The 13,513-nt window shown below is 37.5% G+C and overlaps 1 protein-coding gene across 4 annotated transcripts in view; it reads left to right on the forward strand.

Moving 5' to 3' along the window:
* The window catches only part of HECW2 (HECT, C2 and WW domain containing E3 ubiquitin protein ligase 2), a 357,760-nt gene that overhangs the window by 183,672 nt on the left and 160,575 nt on the right, over positions 1-13,513 (forward strand). The gene's annotated exons all lie outside the window — the stretch shown is intronic.

The raw sequence follows: 13,513 nt of genomic DNA on the forward strand, positions 1-13,513 counted from the left end.
CATCTTCTTTATCCATTCATCAGTTGATGGATATTTGAGCTGTTTCTATAATTTGGCTATTGTAGATAAAGCTGCTATAAACATTGGGGTGCATGTACCCCTTTTAATTCATGTTTTTGTATTCTTTGAGTAAATACCTAGTAGTGCAATTGCTGGATCCTAGGGTAGTTCTATTTTTAACATTTTGAGGAACCTCCATACTGTTTTCCACAGTAGCTGCACCAGTTTGCATTCCCACCAACAGTGTAAGAGGGTTCCCCATGCGCCACATCCTCACCAATACCTGTTGTTTTTTGTGTTGTTGATTTTAGCTATTCTGACAGGTGTGAGGTGATAGATATCTCATTGTAGTTTTGATTTGTATTTTCCAAAAAATGAATAATCCAATTAAAAAATGAGCAGAAAACATGAATAGATGTTTTTCCAAAGAAGACATACAGATGGCCAGCAGACACATGAAAAGATGCTCAACATCACTCATCATCAGATTTTTCGTTTTGATGAGTGGCTATGTATATTTTAATATCATTATGAACTCATGTGTTTAAAAAATTTTGTATTTATTTTAATGAATTACATGGTTTTTAAAATACCAAACTGTACCATTTAGGCCAATGGAAAAACTATATAAGGAGGTATTTTTTTTTAAAGATTTTTTTTTAAAATTTATTAGAGAGAGAGAGTGAGAGAGAGAGCGCAAGAGGGGGTAGGGTTAGAGGGAGAAGCAGACTCCCCGCCGAGCAGGGAGCCCGATGTGGGACTCGATCCCGGGACTCCGGGATCATGACCTGAGCCAAAGGCAGTCGCTTAACCAACTGAGCCACCCAGGCGCCCATAAGGAGGTATTTTAAGAGCAGTTTTATATTTTATCCCTGATACCTCCACACTGAATCATCATTTTCTTCAGGTAACCATTTGTGGTGGCTTTTTCTTTATCATCTCCATGTTTGTTTTTTTTTCATAAATAAAAGCAAATTTGTGTGTGTGTGTGTGTAGCATATTATATCACTATGTATACTATTTTGGCCCTGTACAATGGCAGTTTAAATGACTTGGCCAAGTTGACAAAAAGATGACATAGCAATGTCCAGATGTAAACTCAGCAATCTGACTCCTGAGCTTGGGCTCTTAATTGGTCCCAATAAAGACCCAAAAGGAGGCTTTTGTGACTTTGCTACTCTCAGAGTAATGAGTGAAAAAGTAATCTGAACACAGTATTAGCAATGGAACTTGGTTTTCAAATAATTGTAAAAATGCTGTGTGAGAATGCATCAGAATACACTTGTACCAAAAAAAGAGAGACAAGCTTCTTGGTTTTCTTTCCTTTTTCCTTTTCTGTATTTCAATAGTTTAGTTGATCCACATTTTCTACTTTTGATTTAGCAATTTTGATTTAATCTGCTGGCAAGAAATGGGGAGAAAAGCTTATTTTAAACCCTTTCAGTATAATATTTGTTATTGCGTGATCATTTTGTAAAACGGAAGCTTTGCCTCATTCATGCATTAATTGTTTTGAGGCGATTTCAGGAAAATCTGCAGTCTGCACGCAGGTAAATTTTAATACTTTAGATTAAGACTACTAGTCTTTATAGCACAAAGTCTTAAGCAGATGAAGAATTAAAAGGAACCGTAATATAATTTGCCTTTTAGCTTATATTTGAAACTCTTTTTGTCTCTCTTCAGGAGTTGTAGAATTTACTCATTGTTTATCACTAAAAGTCTAAGCTACTTTTCCTTGGCACTAACTAGTATGTAGCTTCAACTAACTTGGTTTCTTTTTGATTTAGAGATTAATGTTAAAACTTCCTTGGCCTACCAATGAAATTTGAGCATCATCAGCGTAGTCTTTATAGAGTTTGTAATTCTTTTCTGTTTTTTTTCCCCTAAAGAATGAAAAATTATTTTATGTTTTGTTATCAGATTCCTTTTTTTTTTTTTTTTTACTTCTCACATAATGAGGTTACTTAGATGTGGCTTATGTCTGTTCCACTCTTAGTATGTCTTCAAATTTTTGTTTTAGCAGTTGCTCCTGAATATGTAAATTTGGATACCAGTAGGTTATGAAGTGCTTCACTCTTACGATGTTTAAGACAGCTTGTGGGAAATAAAAACTAAGATAGAGAATCAGTTCTTATTTATTTAATCAAAAACATGTATCGGATATTTTCCAAAATTGGATGATTGTTAGCAGTATGAAGATTAATAAAGTATGGTTATTATCCTCAAAGAATATAGACCGATATTGGGAATTAGATATGACAGTGTTTCCAAGTGGACCAGATTTTTTAAAAAGATTTTATTTATATATTTATTTAGAGAGAGAGACAGAGCATGTGAGAGCGGGGTTGGGGGTGGGGGAGGGCAAAGGGAGAGGGAGAGAGAATTCCAGGCAGACTCCTAACCCAGTGGTGAGCCCCATGTGGGGCTCCATCCCATGACCCTGAGATCATAACCCTGAGAACATGACCCAAGAGGAAATCGAGTTGGGGGCTTAACCCAGGTGTCCCCAAACCAAATTTTTTAAAATTGAAGTAAGAGGGGGGCGCCTGGGTGGCTCAGTCGTTAAGTGTCTGCCTTCAGCTCAGGTCATGATCCCGGGGTCCTGGGATCGAGTCCCACATCGGGCTCCCTGCTCGGCGGGAGGCCTGCTTCTCCCTCTCCCACTCCCCCTGCTTGTGTTCCTGCTCTCGCTATCTCTCTCTCTGTCAAATAAATAAATAAAATCTTAAAAAAAAAAAATTGAAGTAAGAGGACAAGATTTTAAAAAGAGCATATGTGAAAGTACTTTGCATAGTAGCCGATGTATAAAGACACAGGAAGGGTATTTTTGCTTTTTTAAAATTGAGGTATAATTGACATACTAATTTTATATTTGTATTTGATTTATACTGATGTCATAAACCCATTTAGAACAGGTCTCTTTGGGTTGATGACTATAAGAGTACTTGAAGTTTTGAATATAATTTTAAACTCAGTTAGATTCAAACTACTTTTCATGTGACACCTTTTGATTCAAATTTTTTTCTTACTGTTCCTTTATTAGATGTGTCTTGAATTTATGTTTTGTCCCCCAGAGGTGTCGTTATGATGAATGATACTTGTGATTTTCAGCATCTTGAGACGTGGGTTATTGATAATATGTGGTTAGCTACAAGGTCACATTTTGGCAGCTCCATTTGACAAATAAAAACTTCCTTTGAGTTTGAATACTTTAATACAAGCAATATTTTCCCATGTCAGAATAGTTTATTATTAAATATAGATTAGAAAGGAGAATACAGGGCATATAGAAAGATAAGAGAGAGATGCCAAACTGAGTTTTTTTTTTTTTCTGTATTACTGTTTCTATATTTTTCTGTCACATGAAGCCAGATTGAAGCCTCTCTTTTCTTATTATTAAAGTAGGACAAGTTCATTAGAGACAAATTAGAAAATATGGAACAATATAAGAAACGCTTAGGTTTTCCTGCCAAGCAGTAATTACTATAAACATTTTAGTGTGTTCCTTTTACAACTTTATTTTCATAAATATTATGTGTGTTTTGAAAAAAATTTTTTGAGTATAGTTGACACATAATGTTTACATTAGTCTCAGGTGTACATCATAGTGATTCAACTTCTCTAGATGTCCTAGCTATGCACAGAACAAGTGTAGCTACCATCTGTCACCATACAGTGCTGTTACAGTATCATTGACTATATTCCCTGCACTGTGCTTTTTATTCCCATGACTTACTCAGTCCACAACTGGAAGCCTGTATGTATGTCTTCACTCATTTTGCCCAGCAACTCATCCCCTTCCCTCTAACAACCATTAATTTGTTCTCTGTATTTATAGGTCTGATGCTGCTTTTTTGTGTTTGCTTATTCACTTGTTTTGTTTTTTAGATTCCACATGTGAGAGAAATCATGTGGTATTCATCTTTCTCAGTCTGACTTATTTGACTTAGCATAATACCCTCTAGGTCCATCCATGTTGTGACAGATGGCAAGATCTCATCCTTTTTATGGCTGTGTAATGTGTGTGTGTTGTGTACCCACATCTTCCTTACCCGTTCATCTCTCAGGGGACACTTAGATTGCTTCCATATCTTAGCTATTGTAAATAATGTTACAATAAACATAGGGGTACATATATCTTTTTAAATTAGTGTCTTCATTTTCTTTGGGTAGATATCCAGTAGTGGAATTATTGGATCATATGGTATTTCTATTTTTAATTTTTTGAGGTACCTCCATACTGTGTTCTGCAAAAACTGTTAAAATATCTATACTACCCAAAGCTATCTACAGCTTCAATGCAATCCCTATCAAAATACCAACAACATTTTTCACAGAATTAGAACAAATAATCCTAAAATTTATATAGAACCACAAAAGATCCCAAATAGCCAAAGCAGCCTTGAGAAAGAAAAACAAAACTGTAGGTATCACAATTCCAGATTTCAAGATATATTACAAAGCTATAGTAATCAAAACATTATGGTACTGGCACAAAAATAGACACACAGGTCAACGGAACAGAATAGAGAGTGCAGAAATAAACCCATGCTTATATGGTAAATTAATTTATGACAAAGAAGGCAAGAATATACAATGGGGAAAAGTCAGTCTCTTCAATAAATGATGTTGGGAAAATTGGACAGCTACATGCAAAAGAATGAAACTGGACCACTTTCTAACACCATATGCAAAAATAAGCTCAAATGGACTAAAGACCTAAATGTGAGATCTGAAACCATGAAAATCCTAGAAGAGAGCACAGGCAGTAATTTTTCTGACATCAGCTGTAGCAACATTTTTCTAGATATGTCTCTTAAGGCAAGGGAAACAAAAGCAAAAATAAACTATTGGGACTTCATCAAACTGAAGAACTTTTGCACAGCGAAGGAAACCATCAACAAAACAAAAAGGCAACCTACTGAATGGGAAAAGATGTTTGCAGATGATATATCCATTAAGGAGCTAATATCCAAAATATATAAAGAATTTCATACAACACCACCATAAAACAAAACAATTTGATTAAAAAATGGGCAGAAGATCTGAATAGACTTTTTTTTTCAAAGAAGACATAGAGATGGCCAACAAACACGTGAAAAGATGCTCAGCATCACTCATCATCAGGGAAATACAAATTAAAACCACAATGAGAGATCACCATACAGCTGTCAGAATGGCAAAAATCAAAAAGACAAGAAACAATAAGTGTTGACGAAGACATGGAGAAAAAGAAAGCTTTGTGTTGGTGGAAATATTATATGTATTTTTTTTCAAAGATTTTATTTATTTATTTGAAACAGAGAGAATGAGAGAGAGAGAGCACATGAGAGGGGGGAGGGTCAGAGGGAGAAGCAGGCTCCCCGCCGAGCAGGGAGCCCGATGCGGGACTCGATCCAGGGACTCCAGGATCATGACCTGAGCCGAAGGCAGTTGCTTAACCAACTGAGCCACCCAGATGCCCTATATGTATTTTTAAACCCTATTAAGCTCATATTGTGCATATGGTCTACAGTATGCTTTTTCACTTATTATATCATGAACATTGTCCATGTCATTAAAAATTATTTGGGGACATTGTGTGATGGCAACATAATATTCTTTAATATGGCTGGCTAGTGCCATAATGTACCTATACATTTATTTTTGGATATTTACATAGTTTCTGATTTTTACAGATCATGACACAATGATCACTGAATTTATATAATCTTAGGTGGCACATATTTCTAGAACAGGTGTCTTATTTTGCTTATTAAGCCATGGCAGATAATTTTTTTTTCATGTGTAAAATAATCCTTACTTTTCTGGTGTTTCTGTTTTGTTTTTTTTTTCCCCATTGTACTATTATCCTTTACTGAAGAGTTTTTAAATTTAAAAAACAATAGTTTTTAAAAATTTTATTGAGATGTTTATTTATAAACTCTAAAACAGATTAGAAGGTAAAATTATAATTCCTGATGACAGCAATTTGTGATGGAAATGCTTACAGACCCTTAAATATAGCTTGGTAGGAAAGGGCGGGAGTGAAATGAGTTGTTACAGTTTGTTCCAGGAAAGGCATTTTGGATGAATGCCACCTACTTTTACAAAGATGTCTTGTGATTTTAGTTTTATCTGCTTTCACTTAACCTTTCCCAAAGTGATTGCTGAAACAAATGTATGTAGTACAATAAAAGGCATTAACATAACTCTTTTTCTCTGAAGATGTTATTTTGATTTTAGTGAAAGTATTGAATCTGTGCCCAGTTTAATCATGCCAAATACCCTAGATCAGGGAGACTCCGGGGGTCAGATCATCCAGCCAGCTGCCTTCCTGGTGGCAGTATCTACTTAGTGTCAGTATTTGTTGCAAAAATAAAATTCTAAAAACTTCTCCAGGTATTTCAATGATGTAGAGTCTTCTCTGTTGAGAATAACAGCACTAATATCTGAGAATTTATTGACTATTAGTCAATACTTTTTTGCCAGGCACTGTCTACTTACTGTACTTAGCTTTCCAGTCCTCTCAAAATTGTGCTGGTTATGCATTGGTATTGTCCCCATTTTATAGATGGACTAAAGTTTAGGAAGGTTGATCATTTGGCAAAGTCACACAGCTAATAGCTGTCTATTTGGGCTGCAGAACCAGTGCTATTCTATACTGTACTTACAAGCTATTAGAGAGTTAGTGACTGACTAAATATCCTAAATTCTATTAAAGCATGTTAAGAAAACATAATGAATAAATTTAGTATATGACTTAACTTATACCTTTTAAACATTACAGAACGAACTTACATATTTAAAGGTTGACTTTATCCTCTTTAAAAAGGGGACACAATTATTTAGGGAAAAAAATCCTCCTTGTTCATTTTTCCTGCCTAGAGATCTTGGCAAGTAGGAGCACAGTTGCTATTATTGTGACTTTGTCTGTTGTGTGTACAGATACACGCTGCCAGAGTCTCTGCCCCACACCTTTTATAAACACCATATTTAACTTGGAGGAGAAAAAGTTATTCTTGGCAACACTCACATGGCAAAAGTAGCAATTGCAGGGGCCACCAAGGAGTATACTGACTTGAGCTGGAATTGTGAGAATATGTCTAGAATTGAACTTTATTGCTGTCTCTAATGCAAGTCTCAATAAAGGAGAGAATTATTATTCGGTTTACCAGGAAGCAGGAAAGCTGCAAAATGAGATCTGTATCCCATGTACTTGAAAGTATAATGTATTGAGACTTTGTGCTTATTATTACTGGTGTCATTGCCAAATATGAAAATCATTAGATAGCTAATAAGGACCTAATACTAGGATGACCAAAGCAGTTTAAAGACCTACTTTCTGAGAGCAGCCTGCAACAATGGATTCATGTGAGCAAAGACTCAGGGATGGGGTATCAATATGATGATGTTCTTCACGGAGTTCTCAAATGTTAAAATCCAAGGGTCTGTTTGAAATTTGAGAGACATACATTTATAAGTGCAATGTGCTGTTCTATGCATTGAAAGTAGTTTTTTAGGAAATTTTACTGAAGTGTTATTTTAAGAGGTGGTACAAGCTAAAAAGAAAAATTGACAGATTCACAAAAGTGTGTAGATTCATATATTGCCGACAGATTCAGAGTGAGCTAGTATGAGAAGTTAAGGATGTTCTTGCAGACATCCGTTCAATAAATTCTTTCTGGCTGCTAGCCTTTGAGATGGTATCACAGAAAGCCATATGTATCCAATCCTGGGCTCCCTGGATGGAGCAAGACCATCTAGAGCCCTCAATGCTTCTCAGATTCCCTGTGGTCGTTCAGTTCCATCATAGACACCGATCTTTTGTGAAATAGAATAAAAATAAACTTAGAAAAATGAAATAAAGAAAAATGAAATGAAATAAAAACAAGATCTATAAAATATAAGTCCACATTTTCATTATTATTATTATTGAACAGACTTAAAATTACTCTGGCAAATTTCTGTAAAAGTTTCTAAAGGCTCTGGGGTGCCTGGGTGGCTCAGATGGTTAAGCGTCTGCCTTCGGCTCAGGTCATGATCCCGGGGTCCTGGGATCGAGCCCCGCATTGGGCTCCCTGCTTAGTGGGGAGTCTGCTTCTCCCTTTCCCTCTGCTGTTCCCCCTGCTTGTGCTCTCTCTCTCTCTGTCAAAAATAAATAAAATCTTAAAAAAAAAAAGTTGCTAAAGGCTCATGTTCAGTTTCTGTCCTTAGATCATTAACAGTAAGTTCATGGCCCAGTGCTTATCCATAGCCTATATTTTGAGGAGTACTATTCTAGATTTATGTACAAACAAAAACTTTTTTTCTCATGTTAGCATCCCTTTCTGTCTTCGTGTTTTTCTGCACTTGCTTGTCTTCCTGTTATACTCACTTTTTTCTTCTTTTAAAATGGATTGATCATAATCATCATGAGAGCTGTAAGGGTAGGGTACAAAGATGCATGTCTATTTTTTATTGTCTAATAAAACACATTTGCAAAATCAAATGTGACATTCACATATACACGTATGTTAATGTATGGTCTAATTAGATTTTGAGACTGTAGACAAGTATCTCTTAATGTGGAGTTTTAGTACCAGCTATATCAGAATTCTTCTGGGGTTTGGGAATCTGTGTGATTATTTGATTCTACATCATGCGCTATGGTGGTAAATGATAAATCCTGAAAATGTGGGGCACCTGGGTGGCTCAGTTGTTAAGCATCTGCCTTTGGCTCAGGTCATGATCCCAGGGTCCTGGGATTGAGCCCTGCATCAGGCTCCCCGCTCCTCGGGAAGCCTGCTTTCTCTTTCCCACTCCCCCTGCTTGTGTTCCCTCTTTCGCTGTGTCTCTCTCTGTCAAATAAATAAAATCTTAAAAAAAAAAAAAAATCCTGAAAATGTTCCCTGTGTGGATATAGTAGAGTCTCTACATATGTGCTTTTAGCAGAGAATCTTCAGGATATATTATTGAGTTCATTGCTTTCTTAGTCATATGCATAGCATAGCTGGAAAAAGGTAGTGTTCTCATTTTACAGACAGAAACAACATACGAATACAAATAAAATAATTTTATATCCTTCCTTATTGGGATTTTATTTTCAGAGTGTTACATGCCTAAAATCTATTCTTATATTCACCCTTCTTTACAATATAATTTTATTTGGAATAATAAATAGCATAGCTGCAGAACCCATTAGCCACGTAATTAAACAGTTGTTATGAATTCAATGAGTGAGGTGGGATTATACATAAACCACCTTAATATTTCATTAATGGTACATTAACATAGGGTTAATACAAAATTCATCAGTAAGTAAAAATAGAATATTCTTAGATATCTATACAAAATTCACCCATAAGGAGAAATACATCCTTCAAGCTTCCAGGTATGGGTCAGTCAAATAAAGGAGATGCTGTTATAGCTGGTTCTTTAATCCTGTTGTGGAAATTACTGAAAGGAATAAAACCACATTTATTCTTATTTGTATATACCTTTCATGTGTTTGGCACATTACATCTGCTTGTGTGTATCAGTCTGTTAGAAAAATGAGGGTCATTTATTCTTGTTTATGAAAGCAGTGGATCACAGTCCTGATATTTTGCTTGAGTGGACATCAATAAAGGGATTTTTCTTAGCCACCTAAGATGAGAAAATCAGTCTTTTGGGGACATTACTATCTTCCAAAGCATAATGATAATTTCCCAGATAAAACTACAAAACCCTAAGAAAATATGCCCATACTTCTTTTTTTTTTTTTTTTAAGATTTTATTTATTTATTCATGAGAGACAGAGAGAGAGAGAGAAGCAGAGGGAGAAGCAGGGTCCCCGCTTAGCGGGGAGCCCGATGCGGGACTCGATCCCAGGACCCTGGGATCATGACCTGAGCCGAAGGCAGACGCTTAACCATCTCAGCCACCCAGGCGCCTGCCCATACTTACTCTTATTGAACTCAGAGTTCTTCAGAAATGTTGCTGTTGTGAAACTGAGCAGGCTTCTTGAAAATCTTCCTCTGCACCTTTGAGCCTTGCGATTGTGTGCCCTGCATCAAGTCACCAGACCTCCCCAAGCTCACTTCCCTTATCTTAGGGATAATAGCACCTCTCAGAATTGCTGGGAGAATTCTATCAGTGAATGATTCTAAAATGTCAAGCATAGGTCTTGTCACTTGGTAAAAGGTAGTTAATTATTTTGGGGGGAAGCTGTATAATAGTGGGCAATGTGTGGATAAGCTTTGATGTCATGCAGCCCCTCGATTTGAAATTCAGCTAGTTTTTTGCCCTGGGATTTAGCTATGTGTGAGCAAGTTATTCAGCCTCTCTGTCCCTCAGTTTTCTTAGGGATTGTCATGATTAGCCCAGAAGGTTACTCTGAGGATTGAATGAGGGAGTGTGTATACACACTCATAGTGCCTGGCATGTGGTAAGTGCGTAATAGGTAACAGATAACAGCCTTTATTATTTGTATTTAATTTGATTACCTACCAGTTTCTAAGCTAAACTTTAAAAAACCGTGTGTTTCCTGTGCATGTGTCAACTGATTTTTATTTGAGGTTCAAGGGATCTTTTAGCAGCTGTCTCATTTTTGAACGGAGTTTCAAACGTTTTCCGATTTATACACAGAATGATGTGTATTTCCATTGGAAGATTTGGGGCATCTGAAAACAAAGCCATGAGGAGACAAGCATTCATCTGGCTGTTGAATGAACACAATGTCAGAAGAAAAAGCCTCCAGTAAAAGTTGCAGCAGACAGGCAGACACTTGCTACGGGACCTAAATAAGGCATATGAGTGATGTCAGACTCGGAGACATGCAAAATTGCATAAACACAGAGGAAATTCATAATGGGCTTTTCAGGAAAAAGGTCGTACCTTCCTGATGTGCTAACCTTGATTCTGTTTTGTGTTTTTCATGCCCACATAAAGATAGATGGAAGAGACGCTGCTGAATTTTTCCATTGCCAATTTGTATCGTCATCTAAGAATTGTGTCTTTGCTCTTCTTTGCTTTACTCTTTTTTTGAGGGGGGAGCTTATTCGTTCTTTTTTTAAATTTTTCATTTAAGTACAGTTGGTACACGATGTTATATTAGTTTTACGTGTACACCATAGTGGTTCAACTTCTCTATACATTGTGCTGTGCTCACAAGTGTAGCTGCCATCTGTCACCATATGGTCCTATTCCAGTATCACCGACTATATTCCCTCTGCTCTGCCTTTTATTCCCATGACTTACTCCTTCTGTGAGCTTTTGGGAATAAGCTACTTTAGTTAAGTGATGTCTTTAATGTTCTGTGATTAATACATTCAACATCCACAAAGCATAGTTTCACCCACGAGCATCCTTGTTAGATCAGTAACTTTGAATGTTGACAGTTGTGATACCAGTTGGCTTTCAGGAGAAGATCTTGTGGAGAGGAGATAAAGGGACAATTTCCATTCCCTTATTCTTAAGTTTCCCTTTCTCTCCCTCTACACTGATGCTTAAAATTTCTAGTCTTCCCTCCTTCACTGGCCTCATCTCTCCTTCAACCCTCTGTGCTCTAGTCACACTAGTCTTCCTTTAGTCCTTGAAAGCTCCTTCCCACCCTAGGGCCTCTGTACAGCTCTTCTATCTGGAATGTTCTCTCTTTTCTCTTCCTCCCCTCCTTATCCATCCTTCAGAGCTTAGTTCCCACATTAATTCCTTGAGGGAGATTTCTCTTACTTTCTGGTCTGGGTCATGTCAGCAACTCCCGCATTCTCTTAAGACCTCTTTTTCCTTTGTAGCATGTATCATAATAGTAACCAAAGAATTCGTTTTGTATTTGTTATTTAGTGTTTCTCCCTCTCTCTAAAATAGAAGCTCTGCAAGAAAAAGCAGAGGCTGTGTTTGTCTTGTTCAGAACTATCTCCCAATGCCTGGCACCATATGCTATTGTAGCGAGTGAAAATGTTAAGATGTCATATGTATGCAAATTTGGTATTGATGTGCTTCCCATTTTATTTGTTCTGTTGATTTTTGAGGTCTTTCTTCACACAGAGATGTGGTTTGGAGAAAGGAATAGCATATATAAATTTCGAGGTCTGACACTATGCTCTTCTGGCTCTGCCTTCTCAATGCAGTAGTCTACTGTGATTGAAGAAGTCCTTGCTGAACTCCCTTGTTTAAGAAAGACCATCTCTATGAAAAGGTACACATATGTGATGGCCTTAAGTCTAAGCTCCAACATCATCTAACCTCGCTTGATCCACTTTATTTTTTTTTTTAAAGATTTTATTTATTTATTTGACAGAAAGAGAGCACAAGCAGGGGGAGCAGCAGAGGGAGAGGGAGAAGCAGGCTCCCCGCTGAGCAGGGATTCCCGACGTGGGGCTCGATCCCAGCACCCTGGGATCATGACCTGAGCCGAAGGCAGCCGCTTAACCAACTGAGCCACCCAGGCGCCCCTCGCTTGATCCACTTTATAAGTGTCTTGATCAACTTGGAAATCTAGGTCTCTTATGACAATGGTGTGTGCTGTGGGGACATAGGTTTCCTTTACATAGGACAATAGCCTGTTTGACACATGTGAACATCGGTGACACATAGATGGACCAGAACCTAGAGTTCAGTTGAAGTGGCCTATCTGGCAAATGTTACAATATTTGGAAGGTAAAGAATCGTGGTGTGGGAATCCAGAGTGGTGGGAGCATCAGGTGAGCTTCTCTTCAGCCCCATGGAGAATTTTTGTTCCATAACTAGGAAGTAAGCAAGCATTCAAGATTATACACTTTTGACTGGAGATGAAAACAGAGATGCTGACGTTGTTGGGAAGTTTTTCGTTCATAAGCTATAGCCACCTTTGATGCCAATAAAAGGAAATGAATTCATCCTTTCTAGACTTCTTTTTCCTAACCTCCTTTTGGTGACTGAGTTGAATTTGTGAGGTGACTGCCATTTTCCAGAGTGTTATCTGAGAAAGGCAGCATATCATAAAAGAGCTCGGGCTTGGGTGCCATTCAGATCCAACCCTGAAATCCTGGCTGTTTGTTATCGCTTCCTTTCTGTGAGCCTCGGCTTCCTCATCTGTAACGTAGGCCTAATAACATTATCGACCTCAGCCTTAGAGCACAGTGCCGTTCATTAGACTATTTCAAAAGCATCTATGATGTGTCCCTGGTATATTGTGGGCATTTTGTACATGCTTGTTCTTATTGTTGTTTATTAGCACACATCCAAGAATCCACCCAATGTCAGCATCTTGGTTTGTTCTAAGCTTGGGCAGAGTTTACACATCAGAAGAGGTCTGGTGGTGATTCTGAGTGCCAGGCTTGCTGTGTCCCCATGGTCTGTTGTAGAACCAGCCTCAAGCTCCGTGGCCCCTGGAAGCTTTATGACAAACAATGTCGGGATTAAGGAAACGGTAGAGAGAAAATTGCATCCACCAAATGTGGCACAGAATTTAAATCCGGTCTGTCTCACTTCACAACAAAATAGTGACTAATGAGGATATTTTATCTTGCTTTCCTGGAAGTTTGCTGGAAAGATATGGACTTGCAGCCTTTGACTGCATTCACCTATTCAACCA

Source organism: Mirounga leonina, unplaced genomic scaffold, assembly GCF_011800145.1.
Source record: "Mirounga leonina isolate KUSES-001 unplaced genomic scaffold, KU_Mleo_1.0 Mir_151, whole genome shotgun sequence".
NCBI lineage: Eukaryota > Metazoa > Chordata > Mammalia > Carnivora > Phocidae > Mirounga > Mirounga leonina.